At 47.9% G+C, this 16,663-nt stretch overlaps 1 protein-coding gene across 2 annotated transcripts in view; it reads right to left on the bottom strand.

Moving 5' to 3' along the window:
• LOC137523093 (uncharacterized) overlaps positions 1-16,376 on the bottom strand; it is a 249,456-nt gene extending 233,080 nt beyond the window's left edge. For both annotated transcript variants that reach the window (XM_068243306.1, XM_068243308.1), the window contains exon 1: positions 15,997-16,376. The gene's annotated coding sequence lies outside the window, so the exon portion shown is untranslated. The remainder of the gene's footprint in view (positions 1-15,996) is intronic.
• Positions 16,377-16,663: the final 287 nt, after the last annotated feature.

The raw sequence follows: 16,663 nt of genomic DNA, 5'->3' as shown, positions 1-16,663 counted from the left end.
CTGGTGAACGCTGCCCACATTACGATTGTCTGGTGAATGCTGCCCACGTTACAATTTTCTGGTGACTGCTGCTCACGTTACTATTTTCTGGTGACTGGTGCCCACATTAGGATTTTCTGGTGAACTCTGCCCACATTATGATTTTCTAAAGGCCCACATTACGATTTTCTGGTGAACTCTGCCAACATTACAATTTTCTGGCCCACATTACGATTGTCTGGTAAAATGCTGCCCACTTTACAATTAATTTACAGTGAAACGCTGCCCCATTACGATTATTTGGCACCTATGGGGGGGGCCCCATCCAAATATTCGCAGGGGGGCCCAGTGATTTCTAGTTACGCCCCTGGGTCTGGCTACCTATGAATTACTTGGGGGGGGGGAGGATTAGGTCTGGCAACCTATATTTAACTGGAGGGAGAGGTCTGGCTACCTGTATTTATATGTATATCAGATATACATGCATGCAGATATATTATCAGATGCATATATATATAGGGTTAGGCATCAGCAGGGAAGATGGTTACGGTCTGATGCAATTGATAAAGTACCAAAAAAAGAAAGTGAAAAAGTTGTGTCAAAATTATTCTGAGTACTTGCTTGCTTTCTGATCTAAAAGGCATTTTAATGATAAGGTGTAAAAATATCACCTTGGAGAAAACTTGGGAGAAAAAGATAATTGTTTATGAGCCTGCGAGTCTGTTCTGGTTATAAATTTGGGATTTAACAACTTTGATTAAAGGGGGACTGAAGAGAGAGGTGTATGGAGGCTGCCATGTTTATTTCCTTTTAAGCAATACCAGCTGCCTGGCAGCCCTGCTGATCCTCTGCCTCTAATACTATTAGCCATAGCCCCTGAACAAGCATGCAGCAGATCAGGGATTTCTGACCTTACTGTCAGATCGGACAAGACTAGCTGCATGCTTGTTTCTGGTGTTATTCAGATACTACTGCAGAGAAATAGACCAGCAGGGCTGCCAGGCAACTGGTATTGAATAAAAGGAAATAAATATGGCAGCCTCCATATACCTCTTACTTCAGTTCCCCTTTAGGCAGTAGAAATCTGACAGAAGTGACAGGTTTTGGACCTTTGAATTTGAATTTAAAGAGCAACTATCAGGCCTGGATTTACCTCACAGGAGCCTATAGGCACAGATGTCCTGGCACCCTAGACTCCGCCCTCCACTTTTACTCACCTGGGGCTTCCCTCAGCCCCCTGCAGCCGATCGGTGCCCTCGCCGTGTCTCTGCGATGCTCCCGTCCCCGCCGGCGACCACTTCCGGTTTCGCCGTCAGGACCCGACAGGCATGGGAACGTGAGTGATTCTTCGCGTTCCCAGCCACAATATCGCCCCCTATGCTGCTATTTGGGCTAGGAGGCCACAATAGCAGCATAGGGGGCGATAAAACTCATTTTTTTAGGAGACTTAAGGTTCACTTTAAGCAGGGGCGTAGGAATAGACCCTGCAGCCCCTGCAGTTGCAGGGGGGCCCCTAGCAAGTCAGGGGCCCGGAGGAGGAAAGGCTGTCACCACCGGCGTACCTACCGGGGATGCGACTCTCTCAGCCGCAGGGGGGCCGGCCGCCCGGGGCTGCTCTGGGGCCCGCTCACTGTGCGTGGGGGGAGCGCTGCTCTGGACCCCCCAGCAAGGTGCTCAACTGGCCGCAGCGTCTGCCAGTTCATTCCCCGCAGCCCCGCTCCACCAGCAGCCTGCATAGTCTCCGGCAGGCAGAGCAGGGCTACGGCAAGATGGCCGCCGAAGAAGCCCTACACTGGAGACTATTTGTGTCTCTAGTACAGGGTTTCGGCAGCCATCTTGCCGTAGCCCTGCACTCTGCCTGTCAGCGCGGGAGATGTGCTGCAGGAGGACTCGGGGAGCTGCGAGCCAGATGCCGGGAGAGGAGAAGACTTCTGTCAGGTAAGTGAATTGTTTTTTTTTCACAGGTGCATTTTTTTTTCTAGTGTCTGCTGCCCACATTGTGATTTTCAGGTGTCTGCTGCCCACATTACGATTTTCTGGTGACTGCTGCCCACATTACGATTTTTAGGTCACTGCTGCCCACATTGCGATTTTCATGTGACTGCTGCCCACATTACGATTTTCAGGTGTCTGCTGCCCACATTACGATTTTCAGGTGTCTGCTGCCCACATTACGATTTTCAGGTGTCTGCTGCCCACATTACGATTTTCAGGTGTCTGCTGCCCACATTACGATTTTCAGGTGTCTGCTGCCCACATTGCGATTTTCAGGTGTCTGCTGCCCACATTGTGATTTTCTGGTCACTGCTGCCCACATTGCGATTTTCTGGTGTCTGCTGCCCACATTACGATTTTCAGGTGTCTGCTGCCCACATTGTGATTTTCAGGTGTCTGCTGCCCACATTGCGATTTTCTGGTGTCTGCTGCCCACATTACGATTTTCAGGTGTCTGCTGCCCACATTGTGATTTTCAGGTGTCTGCTGCCCACATTACGATTTTCTGGTCACTGCTGCCCACATTGCGATTTTCTGGTCACTGCTGCCCACATTGCGATTTTCAGGTGTCTGCTGCCCACATTACGATTTTGAGGTGTCTGCTGCCCACATTACGATTTTCAGGTGTCTGCTGCCCACATTACGATTTTCAGGTGTCTGCTGCCCACATTGCGATTTTCAGGTGTCTGCTGCCCACATTATGATTTTCTGGTCACTGCTGCCCATATTGTGATTTTCAGGTGTCTGCTGCCCACATTATGATTTTCTGGTCACTGCTGCCCACATTGTGATTTTCAGGTGTCTGCTGCCCACATTGCGATTTTCTGGTGTCTGCTGCCCACATTATGATTTTCTGGTGTCTGCTGCCCACATTACGATTTTCTAGTCACTGCTGCCCACATTGCGATTTTCTGGTGTCTGCTGCCCACATTGCGATTTTCAGGTGTCTGCTGCCCACATTGCGATTTTCTGGTGTCTGCTGCCCACATTACGATTTTCTGGTGTATGCTGCCCACATTAGGATTTTCTGGTGACTGCTGCCCACATTGCGATTTTTCTGGTGACTGCTGCCCACATTGCGATTTTTCTGGTGACTGCTGCCCACATAAGGATTTTCTGGTGACTGCTGCCCACATTAGGATTTTCTGGTGTCTGCTGCCCACATTACGACATTCTGGTGACTGACTGCTGCCCACATTAGGATTTTCTGGTGACTGCTGCCCACATTACGATATTCTGGTGACTGCTGCCCACATTAGGATTTTCTGGTGACTGATGCCCACATTGCAATTTTCTGGTGACTGCTGCCCACATGGCGATTTTCTGGTGACTGCTGCCCACATTGCGATTTTCTGGTGAACTCTGCCCACATTACGATTTTCTGGCCCACATTACGATTTTCTGGTGAACACTGCCCACGTTACGATTGTCTGGTGAATGCTGTCCACGTTACGATTTTCTGGTGAACGCTGCCCACATTACGATTTTCTGGCCCACATTACGATTTTCTGGCGAACACTGCCCAAGTTACGATTGTCTGGTGAATGCTGTCCATGTTACAATTTTCTGGTGAACTCTGCCCACATTACGATTTTCTGTCCCACATTACGATATTCTGGTGAACGCTGCCCACATTACGATTGTCTGGTGAATGCTGCCCACGTTACAATTTTCTGGTGACTGCTGCTCACGTTACTATTTTCTGGTGACTGGTGCCCACATTAGGATTTTCTGGTGAACTCTGCCCACATTATGATTTTCTAAAGGCCCACATTACGATTTTCTGGTGAACTCTGCCAACATTACAATTTTCTGGCCCACATTACGATTGTCTGGTAAAATGCTGCCCACTTTACAATTAATTTACAGTGAAACGCTGCCCCATTACGATTATTTGGCACCTATGGGGGGGGCCCCATCCAAATATTCGCAGGGGGGCCCAGTGATTTCTAGTTACGCCCCTGACTTTAAGATGCTGTCAGTGTTTGCCACCACTTGGCGCATTGTAGAGAGGAAGAGATTTACGTATTACACCCGACCCAAAATACATTTTCACAGAAGCCATATAAATGGCAAACACTTTATGAGGCTAGATGTACACATAGCAAAAACGCTAGCGTTGCGTAAAATGCTGCTTTTTTATGCACCAATGTTACTCAATGGGACGCATACAAAAAAAACCACATGCGTTAGTACTTTGGAGTTTTTAAAATCGCTAGTTTTGTTGCTTATTATGCATGAACGCATCAAAAACACACATAATAAATGTCAATGAAAACGCAATGTATTGCGTGTTGTATGCGTTTTTGTGCGTTTTTTTATGTGTGTTGTTTTTTTTTTTTTAAATAAATTTTTCTGATGTATTTCCACTTCCTGTTGTCTTCCTAATGATTTGCATAACACACAATACAAAAACACATTGAAAATGCATACCGAACGCATATGCGTAAAAAAGCACGCAAAACACTAGAAAAACGCTTATGCGGAACTAAAAACGCAAACAAAAACGCAAGGCACATGGCATAAAACGCAACCTTTCACATTATGTTATGTGTGACCCAGCCTGACCCTGCTGTGCTAATCATTTTCAACGCCTTAAACTTCAGTTTTATCTCATACTTTTAGGTTTTTTGGTGACCACTAGTGTTGGGCGAACATCTAGATGTTCGGGTTCGGGCCGAACAGGCCGAACATGGCCGCGATGTTCGGGTGTTCGACCCGAACTCCGAACATAATGGAAGTCAATGGGGACCCGAACTTTTGTGGTTTGTAAAGCCTCCTTACATGCTACATACCCCAAATTTGCAGGGTATGTGCACCTTGGGAGTGGGTACAAGAGGAAAAAAAAATTAGCAAAAAGAGCTTATAGTTTTTGAGAAAATCGATTTTAAAGTTTCAAAGGGAAAACTGTCTTTTAAATGCGGGAAATGTCTGTTTTCTTTGCACAGGTAACATGTTTTTTGTCGGCATGCAGTCATAAATGTAATACATATAAGAGGTTCCAGGAAAAGGGACCGGTAACGCTAACCCAGCAGCAGCACACGTGATGGAACAGGAGGAGGGTGGCGCAGGAGGAGAAGAAGGCCACGCTTTGTGAGACACAACAACCCCGGCCTTGCATGAGGGCAAGAAGCGTGCGGATAGCAGGCTTTGTACCGCCATGCAGTCATAAATGTAATAAAGATAAGTGGTTCAATAAACAGGGACCACGCGGCAACGCTAACCCAGCAGCAGCAGACGTGATGGAACAGGAGCAGGCGCAGGAGGAGAAGGCCACGCTTTGTGAGACACAACAACCCAGGCCTTGCATGAGGGCAAGAAGCGTGCGGATAGCAGGCTTTGTACGGCCATGCAGTCATAAATGTAATAAAGATAAGTGGTTCAATAAACAGGGACCACGCGGCAACGCTAACCCAGCAGCAGCAGACGTGATGGAACAGGAGGAGGCGCAGGAGGAGAAGGCCACGCTTTGTGAGACACAACAACCCAGGCCTTGCATGAGGGCAAGAAGCGTGCGGATAGCATGCTTTGTACCGCCATGCAGTCATAAATGTAATAAAGATAAGTGGTTCAATAAACAGGGACCACGCGGCAATGCTAACCCAGCAGCAGCAGACGTGATGGAACAGGAGCAGGCGCAGGAGGAGAAGGCCACGCTTTGTGAGACACAACAACCCAGGCCTTGCATGTGGACAAAAAGCGTGCGGATATAGCAGCAATGCTTTTTGCCGCCATGCAGTCATAAATGTAATACAGATGAGAGGTTCAATAAACAGGGCCCGGAAACGCAACACCATCCCAGATGTTCATTGGTCATGTTACTTGGTTGGGGTCCTGGAGTGTTGCGTAGTCATTTCCAATCCAGGATTGATTCATTTTAATTTGAGTCAGACGGTCTGCATTGTCTGTAGAGAGGCGGATACGCCGATCTGTGACGATGCCTCCGGCAGCACTGAAACAGCGTTCCGACATAACGCTGGCTGCCGGGCAAGCCAGCACCTCTATTGCGTACATTGCCAGTTCGTGCCAGGTGTCTAGCTTCGATACCCAATAGTTGAAGGGTGCAGATGGATGGTTCGACACAGCTACGCCATCTGACATGTAGTCCTTGACCATCTTCTCCAGGCGATCGGTGTTGGAGGTGGATCTGCACGCTTGCTGTTCAGTGGGCTGCGGCTGCATGGGTGTCAGAAAATTTTCCCACTCCAAGGACACTGCCGATACCATTCCTTTTTGGGTACTAGCTGCGGCTTGCGTTGTTTGCTGCCCTCCTGGTCGTCCTGGGTTTGCGGAAGTCAGTCTGTCTGCGTACAACTGGCTAGAGGAGGGGGAGGATGTCAATCTCCTCTCTAAAGTCTCCACAAGGGCCTGCTGGTATTCTTCCATTTTGACCTGTCTGACTCTTTCTTCAAGCAGTTTTGGAACATTGTGTTTGTACCGTGGATCCAGAAGGGTATAAACCCAGTAATTGGTGTTGTCCAGAATGCGCACAATGCGTGGGTCACGTTCAATGCAGTCTAGCATGAATTGAGCCATGTGTGCCAGAGTCCTACCAGAATCCTCATCATCCTCTTGTGAGCGTTGTGATAGTTGTTGTGATGCATCATAGTCGTCACCTTCCTCCTGGTCTGCTTCTGCTGACCATTCGCGTTGAATTGTGGAAGTCCAACGTGCACCGCTCTGGCCCTCGTCAGTGGTGGCATGAAATTCCTGCTCCAACTCCAGCTGTTCCTCCTCCTCTTCTTCGTCATAGCTGCTGGGGCCAGCGTTCCCTGAGGCGGATGGCCTGATGTTGGTACCATCACGCTGATCGTTTTCTCCTTCAGATTCCCCCAGTTGCATCATGACAGCTGTTTCCTTGATTTTTAACATCGACCTCTTCAGTAAACACAGCAGTGGTATGGTAATGCTGACTGAAGAGTTGTCACTGCTCACAAGCAACGTGGATTGCTCAAAATTTTGGAGGACTTGGCAGAGGTCCAACATGTTGGCCCAATCGGATCCACAGAAGCTTGGCAGCTGGCCGGATGCGCCTCGGTACTGCGCCGTCATGTACTGGACCACTGCACTCTTCTGCTCGCAAAAGCGGGCTAGCATGTGCAGCGTAGAATTCCAGCGCGTAGGGACATCACACAGCAAGCGATGGTGGGGGAGATTGAAGCGCTCCTGCATCTTGGCGAGTGCCCCCGAAGCAGTACTGGAATTTCTACAATGTTTGGACACTCGACGCACCTTCAACAGCAGATCGGGCACGCCTGGGTATGTCCTCAGGAACCGCTGAACTACTAGGTTCATCACGTGCGCCAGGCAAGGGATGTGTGTCAGCTTAGCCAACCTTAAAGCGCGAATGAGATTACTCCCATTATCACACACAACCATGCCCGGTTTCAGGTCCAGCGGTGCCAGCCACAAATCCGTCTGTTCCTTTATTCCCCTCCAAATTTCCTCCCCTGTGTGCTGCTTATCCCCAAGGCAGATTAGCTTCAGCAACGCTTGCTGACGCATGCCAACAGCTGTGCTGCACTGCTTCCACGATCCTACTGCTGCTGGGTTAGCGTTTCCGGATGAGGTACAGCTTTGAGATGCGTTGGAGGAGAAGGAGTCAGAGAGGTAGGTGCTGCTGTTATCCAGTGGGAGGGACGGCGGTGCAGCTGTTTGTGGCGTGGGCAACACCCGTGCCGTAGCAGGTGAGGAATCGCTGCCAGGCTCCACAAGGTTCACCCAGTGCGCGGTAAGGGAGATGTATCTACCCTGGCCGAACGCACTCGTCCAGGTGTCAGTGGTGAGGTGAACCTTGCAGGCAACGGCATTCTTCAAGCTTCGGGTTATTTTGCTGACCACGTGCTCATGCAACTCAGGCACTGCAGAGCGTGCAAAGTGGTAGCGGCTGGGAACCACGTAACGTGGGATGGCCACTGACATCATGCCCTTGAAGCTGTTTGTCTCCACCAATCGATATGGCAGCATTTCGCAGGCCAGAAGCTTGGCTATGCTGGCTGTTACTGCCACGGCCCGGGGGTCATTTGCTGGCAATTTCCTCTTGCGCTCAAACATCTCCGACACAGACAACTGAACCGTAGCGCTGCACACGGAAGGGCTGTTGGTTGTTGTGTTTGATGAACACTGGGAGACCTCAAGAGCACTACTCCGGAAAGTGACAGTGTCAGCGTCGTCTGATGTTTGTGAATGTTGTGAACCACGCAATGGCTGGGCTACTGCTGCTGCTGAGGCGGGTCTGGTGAACCCAAGGGAGGCAGTGTTGTTTCTGGTACCCTGTCCTGACGCGTTTGCCCAAAGAGTGGGATGTTTGGATAGCATGTGACGGCTCATGCTGGTGGTGGAGAGGTTGTTAATATTTTTCCCCCTGCTCAGGCGGGTCTTGCACACCTTGCAAATCGCCATGGTAACATCCTCAGTGCAGTCTTCAAAGAAAGCCCAGACTTTGGAGCACCTGCCTCCTTGCTGGCGATTTCTGTTTGCTCCTCTTTTGCCTCTCACTTGAACTTCCACGCTTGTGGTGCCTGAAATTGCGCGCCGCCTACCTTGTGGCACAAGGCGAACTCGTGCAGCAGTGTGTTCTTCAACAGACTCATCTGTGCTGCTGCTACGACGGCGATGTTCTCGTTCACAAACAAAATCTGGGTCTCTGTCCACATTGTCCATACCCTCCTCTTCCATCTCCTCAAACTCGTCATATGTCATTGTGGGCCACCGCCGTGGAGTAGAGCTCCCCACAACAACCTCTGCGCAGCACACTCCAACGTCGTCTTCCAGATCTTGTCGGCCGACCTCCTGCAATTGCAACCCCTCCTGCCCAAATTGCTCTGGGATTTGGGTTTCCGAGTCCTCTTCGGACTCGCCTCGTATTTCAGTGCGCGGTACATTTCCCACAGTTAACGGTTGTGAATCCAGGCACAACATTTCTGGCTGTTCCTCCATTGACCTTTGAAAGGTGGAAGTTTGTTGGGCTGGGAATAGCTCCTGCGAATACCCCATTGTGTCCTGAGGTAATTCATCGGACTGGTTATCTGGCAGTTGTGTGCGTGGTGTCGCTGCCGGTTGTGTCAGCTTTGTGCCCACTGGCTCCTTGTAACTGGCTGAGGACTCGGACCTCGTGCGTGATGTGCTGGTGCTGCTTAACCCACTGCTGGACGCTTGAGAGGTCATCCAAGTAATTATCTGGTCCTGTTCTTTTGGATTTGTGAGGGTTGTTGTCCTGGACAACATGGGTGGTATTGAGTGGGTTTTCTTGGGTGCTCCCCTGTGGCCTGTACGTGAACCGTCAGGGGAAACACCTCTTCCCTTGCCCCTCCCTCTTTCACCGGATTTCTTCCTCATTTCACTTATCCTTACAGTACACGCTGACTGGCAGCAGTACAGTGGCAGTACAGAAATGCTATACAGTACCACTATTCCCAGCAGCGACACAGAGCACAATGCTATACAGTGACGGGTGAGCGGTGTACCACTATTCCCAGCAGACACAGAACAGTGAACAGAATGCTATATAGTGTGGCTGAGCGAGCGGTGTACCACTATTCCCAGCAGACACAGAACAGTGAACAGAATGCTATATAGTGTGGCTGAACGAGCGGTGTACTACTGTTCCCAGCAGACACAGAACAGTACACAGAATGCTATATAGTGTGGCTGAGCGAGCGGTGTACCACTATTCCCAGCAGACACAGAACAGTGAACAGAATGCTATATAGTGTGGCTGAACGAGCGGTGTACTACTGTTCCCAGCAGACACAGAACAGTACACAGAATGCTATATAGTGTGGCTGAACGAGCGGTGTACTACTGTTCCCAGCAGACACAGAACAGTGAACAGAATGCTATATAGTGTGGCTGAGCGAGCGGTGTACCACTATTCCCAGCAGACACAGAACAGTGAACAGAATGCTATATAGTGTGGCTGAACGAGCGGTGTACTACTGTTCCCAGCAGACACAGAACAGTACACAGAATGCTATATAGTGTGGCTGAACGAGCGGTGTACTACTGTTCCCAGCAGACACAGAACAGTACACAGAATGCTATATAGTGTGGCTGAACGAGCGGTGTACTACTGTTCCCAGCAGACACAGAACAGTGAACAGAATGCTATATAGTGTGGCTGAGCGAGCGGTGTACCACTATTCCCAGCAGACACAGAACAGTGAACAGAATGCTATATAGTGTGGCTGAGCGAGCGGTGTACCACTATTCCCAGCAGACACAGAACAGTGAACAGAATGCTATATAGTGTGGATGAGCGAGCGGTGTACCACTATTCCCAGCAGACACAGAACAGTAAACAGAATGCTATATAGTGTGGCTGAGCGAGCGGTGTACCACTATTCCCAGCAGACACAGAACAGTGAACAGAATGCTATATAGTGTGGCTGAGCGAGCGGTGTACCACTATTCCCAGCAGACACAGAACAGTGAACAGAATGCTATATAGTGTGGCTGAGCGAGCGGTGTACCACTATTCCCAGCAGACACAGAACAGTGAACAGAATGCTATATAGTGTGGCTGAGCGAGCGGTGTACCACTATTCCCAGCAGACACAGAACAGTGAACAGAATGCTATATAGTGTGGCTGAGCGAGCGGTGTACCACTATTCCCAGCAGACACAGAACAGTGAACAGAATGCTATATAGTGTGGATGAGCGAGCGGTGTACCACTATTCCCAGCAGACACAGAACAGTAAACAGAATGCTATATAGTGTGGCTGAGCGAGCGGTGTACCACTATTCCCAGCAGACACAGAACAGTGAACAGAATGCTATATAGTGTGGCTGAGCGAGCGGTGTACCACTATTCCCAGCAGACACAGAACAGTGAACAGAATGCTATATAGTGTGGCTGAGCGAGCGGTGTACTACTGTTCCCAGCAGACACAGAACAGTACACAGAATGCTATATAGTGTGGCTGAACGAGCGGTGTACTACTGTTCCCAGCAGACACAGAACAGTACACAGAATGCTATATAGTGTGGCTGAACGAGCGGTGTACCACTATTCCAAGCAGACACAGAACAGTGAACAGAATGCTATATAGTGTGGCTGAGCGAGCGGTGTACCACTATTCCCAGCAGACACAGAGTGGCAGTAAACAGAATGCTATATAGTGTGGCTGAGCGAGGTACACAGAGTGGCAGTAAACAGAATGCGATATAGTGTGGCTGTGCAAGCGGTGTACTACTATTCCCAGCAGACACAGAGTGGCAGTAAACAGAATGCTATATAGTGTGGCTGAGCGAGGTACACAGAGTGGCAGTAAACAGAATGCTGAGCGAGCGGTGTACTACTATTCCCAGCAGCGACACACAATGACTGGGGGGGACCCTGGCTAGCGTGGCTGGAGCGCGAACTACCCTGCCTGCCTACCCAAAGCTAAACCCACAGACAAATGGCGGAGATATGACGTGGTTCGGGTATTTATTTACCCGAACCACGTGACAGTTCGGCCAATCAGAGCGCGTTCGGGTCCGAACCACGTGACCCGTTCGGCCAATCACAGCGCTAGCCGAACGTTCGGGGAACGTTCGGCCATGCGCTCTTAGTTCGGCCATATGGCCGAACGGTTTGGCCGAGCACCGTCAGGTGTTCGGCCGAACTCGAACATCACCCGAACAGGGTGATGTTCTGCAGAACCCGAACAGTGGCGAACACTGTTCGCCCAACACTAGTGACCACCTAATGTCATGATTCGCTATTACTAAACCCCTATGAGAAAGGTTTTGCATTAATCGTGTGTAGTTACATACACACAGTAGATTCATAATGGCTATGTGTAAAATTATGCATAAAATATCACGTTCTGTAATATTGAATGTTTCTTGACAGCTTTTTAGCTACCTTGCTTGCATGACTTATGAACTTAAAATCTGTCTAAAGCAGGTGTTTGCCGATTACACATAGGTGAGCTGTGCATTTGTTATATTAAACGAAATCAGAGATGTTTAAATAAGCAGCTTTTATACTCACCTTGCCCTTTCTCCAGCCCTATGCCAGCTGTGGGGTCCATTGTCATTCTCCTTGGCCCCTCCACTCCTCCGCTGTGTCCCCCGGTATATATCTCAGTCATGGCCAGTCGTGGTTCACCACACATGTGTGGCCCGGCCCCGCATTTGGCCGTGATGTGCTGTCCAGTTGTTGGAAGTATCCTGCACCTGCACAGCTAGTACTGTGCAGGCACACAACGGCCCGAGCCATGAAAGTGTAACGGGGCGTGCATGGCTGGGCCACACATGCTCAGTGAACTACAGCATGCTGAGACTGAGATATATACCGGGGGACACAGCAGAGGAGTGGAGGGGTTCAGGAAAACTGCAATGGAGCCCGCCATGGGGCTGGAGGAACTCTCAGGTATCCAGTGATGCTCGGATACCCCCAATCATGAATTCGAGTAAATCCAACCACGGCAGTTTCGAAATCCGGATTTTTGTCCAGATTTGAAGCGGACTTCCGAATTCGACTGATTGCCCGGCGTTTCCCGAGTGTGTATTTGGCTGGTGTTGGCTCCGCCCACTTTTCCTAACACACAATGACTCAATTACCTAGTTTGTGAGCTTTGCATTGTTTGGCATCAATAATTTGCATTGAAATGAAACAAATCTGATTGGCTGTGGCTCCACCCTCTTCTGAATTTGAACCCCAGTCACCCAATGACCAACTATAACAGGTTTTAAGCATGTGTCCTTAACAGTGCAAGAATGGCAGCAATTGAATATTCCCCTTGAAAAGCAATAAATGAATTTGGATTGGCTTTTGTACGCTCCACCCTCTTTTATGAATATGAATCCCAGTCACCCAGTGACCAACTGTGCAAAGTTTGAGAACCCTGCCATTAACAGTGTAAGAATGGCTGCAGTTTACATTTTCCCAGTGAAATTTGTATTTGTCTCTGCCCACTGATGACCCAGCATTGCCTGGGTATGTATTTGGCTGGTGTTGGCTATGCCCACTTTTTTAACAGTAACAGACAATTACTTAATTACTCAATGACCAAATTTGTGAGCTTTGCAGTCTTTGGCATCAATAATTTGCATTGAAATGAAACAAATCTGATGGGCTGTTTGTGTCTCCACCCCTTTTCTGAATTTGAACCCCAGTCACCCAATAAATAACTGTAACCCAGTTTGGGGCTTGTGCCATTAACAGTGCAAGAATGGCAGTAATGAAATATTCCCCTTGAAAATCAATAGATGAATTTTGATTGGCGTTTGTAGGCTCCATCCACTTTTATGAATAATAGCTGATGAATCGGCGTTGCCCGGGTATGTATTTGGCTGGTGTTAGCTCCGGCCACTTTTTCTAACCCTAACACACAAACACTCAATTACCAAGTTTGTGAGCTTTGGGGTCTTTGTCATCAATAATTTGTATATTCCCATGGAAATTAAACAAATCAGATTGGCTGTTTGTGGCTCTGCCTCTCTCCAGCATTTGAACCCCAGTCACCCAATGACCAACTGTAGCAGGTGAATTTGGCTATTATAGGCTCCACCCACTTCCCATAATACCACCCACTTCCCATAATATTAATCTCAGTCACCCAGTGACCATCTGGGCAAAGTTTGAGAACCCTGCCATTAGCAGTGTAAGAATGGCTGCAGTTTATATTTTCCTAGTGAAATTTGTTTTTGGTGTCAAGTATCAAGTTTCGTTCAAATCGGTCAAGGTGTTTTCACGTGATCGCGGCACATACACACACACACTCATACTTCCGATTTTATATATATAGATTACAAGTAGAATCCGTGATCACGGCATGGATTTGACTTTAGCAGTTAATAGCAAAGCCCCCTTACATGCTAGAAACACCAAATTTACCAGATGTGTTTTTCAAAATCGATTCAAATCGATTTTCTCAAAAACTATAAGGTCTGTTTTTCAAAAAGACCTTATAGTTTTTGAGAAAATCGATTTTTAAGTTTCAAAGGAAAAAAATATACATTTAAATGCGGTAAATACATTAACTGTCATTTACCACATTAAGGTCGCATTCACAAAGTCTTATAACGCAGCTTACCGCATGCAACGCTAATCCTATGGGTCGTTCACAGTACGACATTAAAGTCGCGTTATAAATGTTGCGTTGTGGTAACTCACTGCCTGCAGTGCGTTATTTCTTAACGCAGACACGTTGAGACTTTAACGTCGCATTAAAACGCTACGTCCCACTGTGAATACAGCCTTAAATGTATACTTTTTTCCTTTGAAACTTTAAAAATCGATTTTCTCAAAAACTATAAGGTCTTTTTTTCCTCTTGTTCCCACTTTTTTTTTAACATATCTGGCAAATTTGGTGTTTCTAGCATGTAAGAGGGCTTTGATATTAACCGCTAAAGTCGGCGGATTTTCAGGTAATGCTCACGAGCCAGATTTGGACCACGATCACGAATGCATTCGGAACTGAATCTGTGATCAAGAGGTGATCACGAATTTAGAATCTGACCTCGTGATCAGGAAAAGCAGCTCGTGATCATGGGTTACCCGTAATCACGAGCTCGTGATGAGCAACACTGCAGGTATCTATAAAAGCTGCTTATGTAAACATCTCTGGTACACTTTAATCACTTAAAGAGAAACTCCAACCAAGAATTTAACTTTATCCCAATCAGTAGCTGATACCCCCTTTTACATGAGAAATCTATTGCTTTTCACAAACAGACCATCAGGGGGCGTTGTATGACTGATATTGTGGTGAAAACCCTCCCACAAGAAGCTCTGAGGACCGTGGTACTCTTGGCAGTTTCCTGTCTGTGGACCTTGTTACATTGTGGGAAATAGCTGTTTACAGCTGTCTCCAACTGCCAAAATAGCTAGCAGCAGCTACATCACCTGCCCACAGTAAAAATGTCACCATGTAATAAATGTCAGAATGTAAATCGGGGAGAGGAAAGATTTTACAATGAGCAAACACTGACTAAATCATTTATACATAATTATTGTAAAAATGAAGCGTTTTATTACATTACTAGCCGTCCCGCGTCGTAGCATACGCCGCATCTTCTATCTATCTAATAGAGTACGTGCCTCAACCTTGAAGCAAGAAGAATAAAGGTGGGTACACACATCAGATAAAAGTCTTTGGAAAAATGAAAGATCACAGACCAATTTTACCCCCTTCCATGTAGTATCAGAGCCACACCTACACAGTCTATTCTATTGAGCTGCACTCCCCATTAGATAGAAATATTTGCAAGATGCTGCACACAAAGTTGCTGTACACATTCAAAAGATCATTATCTGCAAAAGATCCGTTCCTGCAAAAGATCCGTTCCTGCAAAAGATCAGTACCTACAAAATACATTCATAGTCTATATTTCCATGCGGATTATTGTGGACATTTTTCCGCATAAGGGCATAAGCATCCGCATACAATGAATTTTCGATGCTGGTCGAAAACACAAATATTTCTGAAGATTTTCGTGAAAATTCGCCAAAAAACGAAAACAGGATTTTCGATACGAAAATGACTTAGGCGAAAATTCGCAAGCAACACTGCTACATGCTACATTAGCACTATCCAGGAGCGCCACAGGGAGGATTCCCAATGCCCCCTTTTTATACAACCGGAGGGACCGCGGGAACCACAGCGGCACCCCGGAGGGGGAGGCTAGGTGCCGCAGGCGACCCCCCCCAAGCGTGGCCAGCGCCAGGGAGAGCCGTCTGCACCCACCTCCCAATATTAAAAACAGGCACTTACCTTAACGTCCATTGCGTTTTGCTACATGCGCATTAATTTTCTCATGGAAAGCATTTTTTGCAGTTTGTATCCTTTGGAGGCAGGTGGTGGATGGCTTGCTCCGGTGGTGTGAGCCCTGGAGTGAGTTGTCTGCACCTGTCCTCCCCCCCCACCCCCCTCTGGAGTGCTGTATGTGAGCCAGCCCTGAGCTCTAAAGCTCGGGGTGACCCTTGCTTCAGAAAAACAAATGTACCTCAGCGCAATTGGATATGTATAGTAACCAAAACTACCACAACAGCCTGTACTCCCGGCTGATGGCAAGGGCAATACAGTACCTCTTCCTGATGCAGTGAGGATAAGGTACCTCTCCGTGTGCTCTCGGTCTCCTGATGTCTCTTTGTAACAAAACTTGCTGTAATCCCGATATCCAGGAGCGGGCAGAAAGCTCCGCTCAGCGCAGCGTAGATACAGCCTGATCGTAACGCTTCCTGGTCAGCTGATCCCCGAACTTCCGGCTTCCTTGCGTTCCACAGTGGTTCCGTCCCAGTGATAAAGAAAGCAACAGTGATGCTTCCTGGCTGGGGGATAAAATGACACAATAGTGCACACTGATGGTTCAAAGGAGCCACGCAGGGGATGTGAACTTACTGGATAAAGAGCTTGTTTATTGCATATAAAATTGCAGCCTCACTTCCCGACTCGAGTTTCGGCCATGTTGCCTTCGTCAGGGGGTAGGGCTACACACACATCAGGTAGATTAAATACATGAGACTCCTCCTATCTTTAAAACAGTTAACCCCTGCCACACCATGCAGGGGAATCAAAGGGTTCTTTATAAGAAACAAATTAAAACGCTATGAAACTATAAAATGCTCCAATCACAAAATACTATAAAATAAAATAACCGATATTGATTCCAGAAGACACTCCAATAATTATTCATCCCTAATAAAACAATTTAGGTCTATATTAGCATTGAGACCATTAGGTGACAAAGATTGT

Source organism: Hyperolius riggenbachi, chromosome 6 (assembly GCF_040937935.1).
Source record: "Hyperolius riggenbachi isolate aHypRig1 chromosome 6, aHypRig1.pri, whole genome shotgun sequence".
Lineage (NCBI taxonomy): Eukaryota > Metazoa > Chordata > Amphibia > Anura > Hyperoliidae > Hyperolius > Hyperolius riggenbachi.
This window is presented reverse-complemented; position numbering and strand designations above follow the sequence as displayed.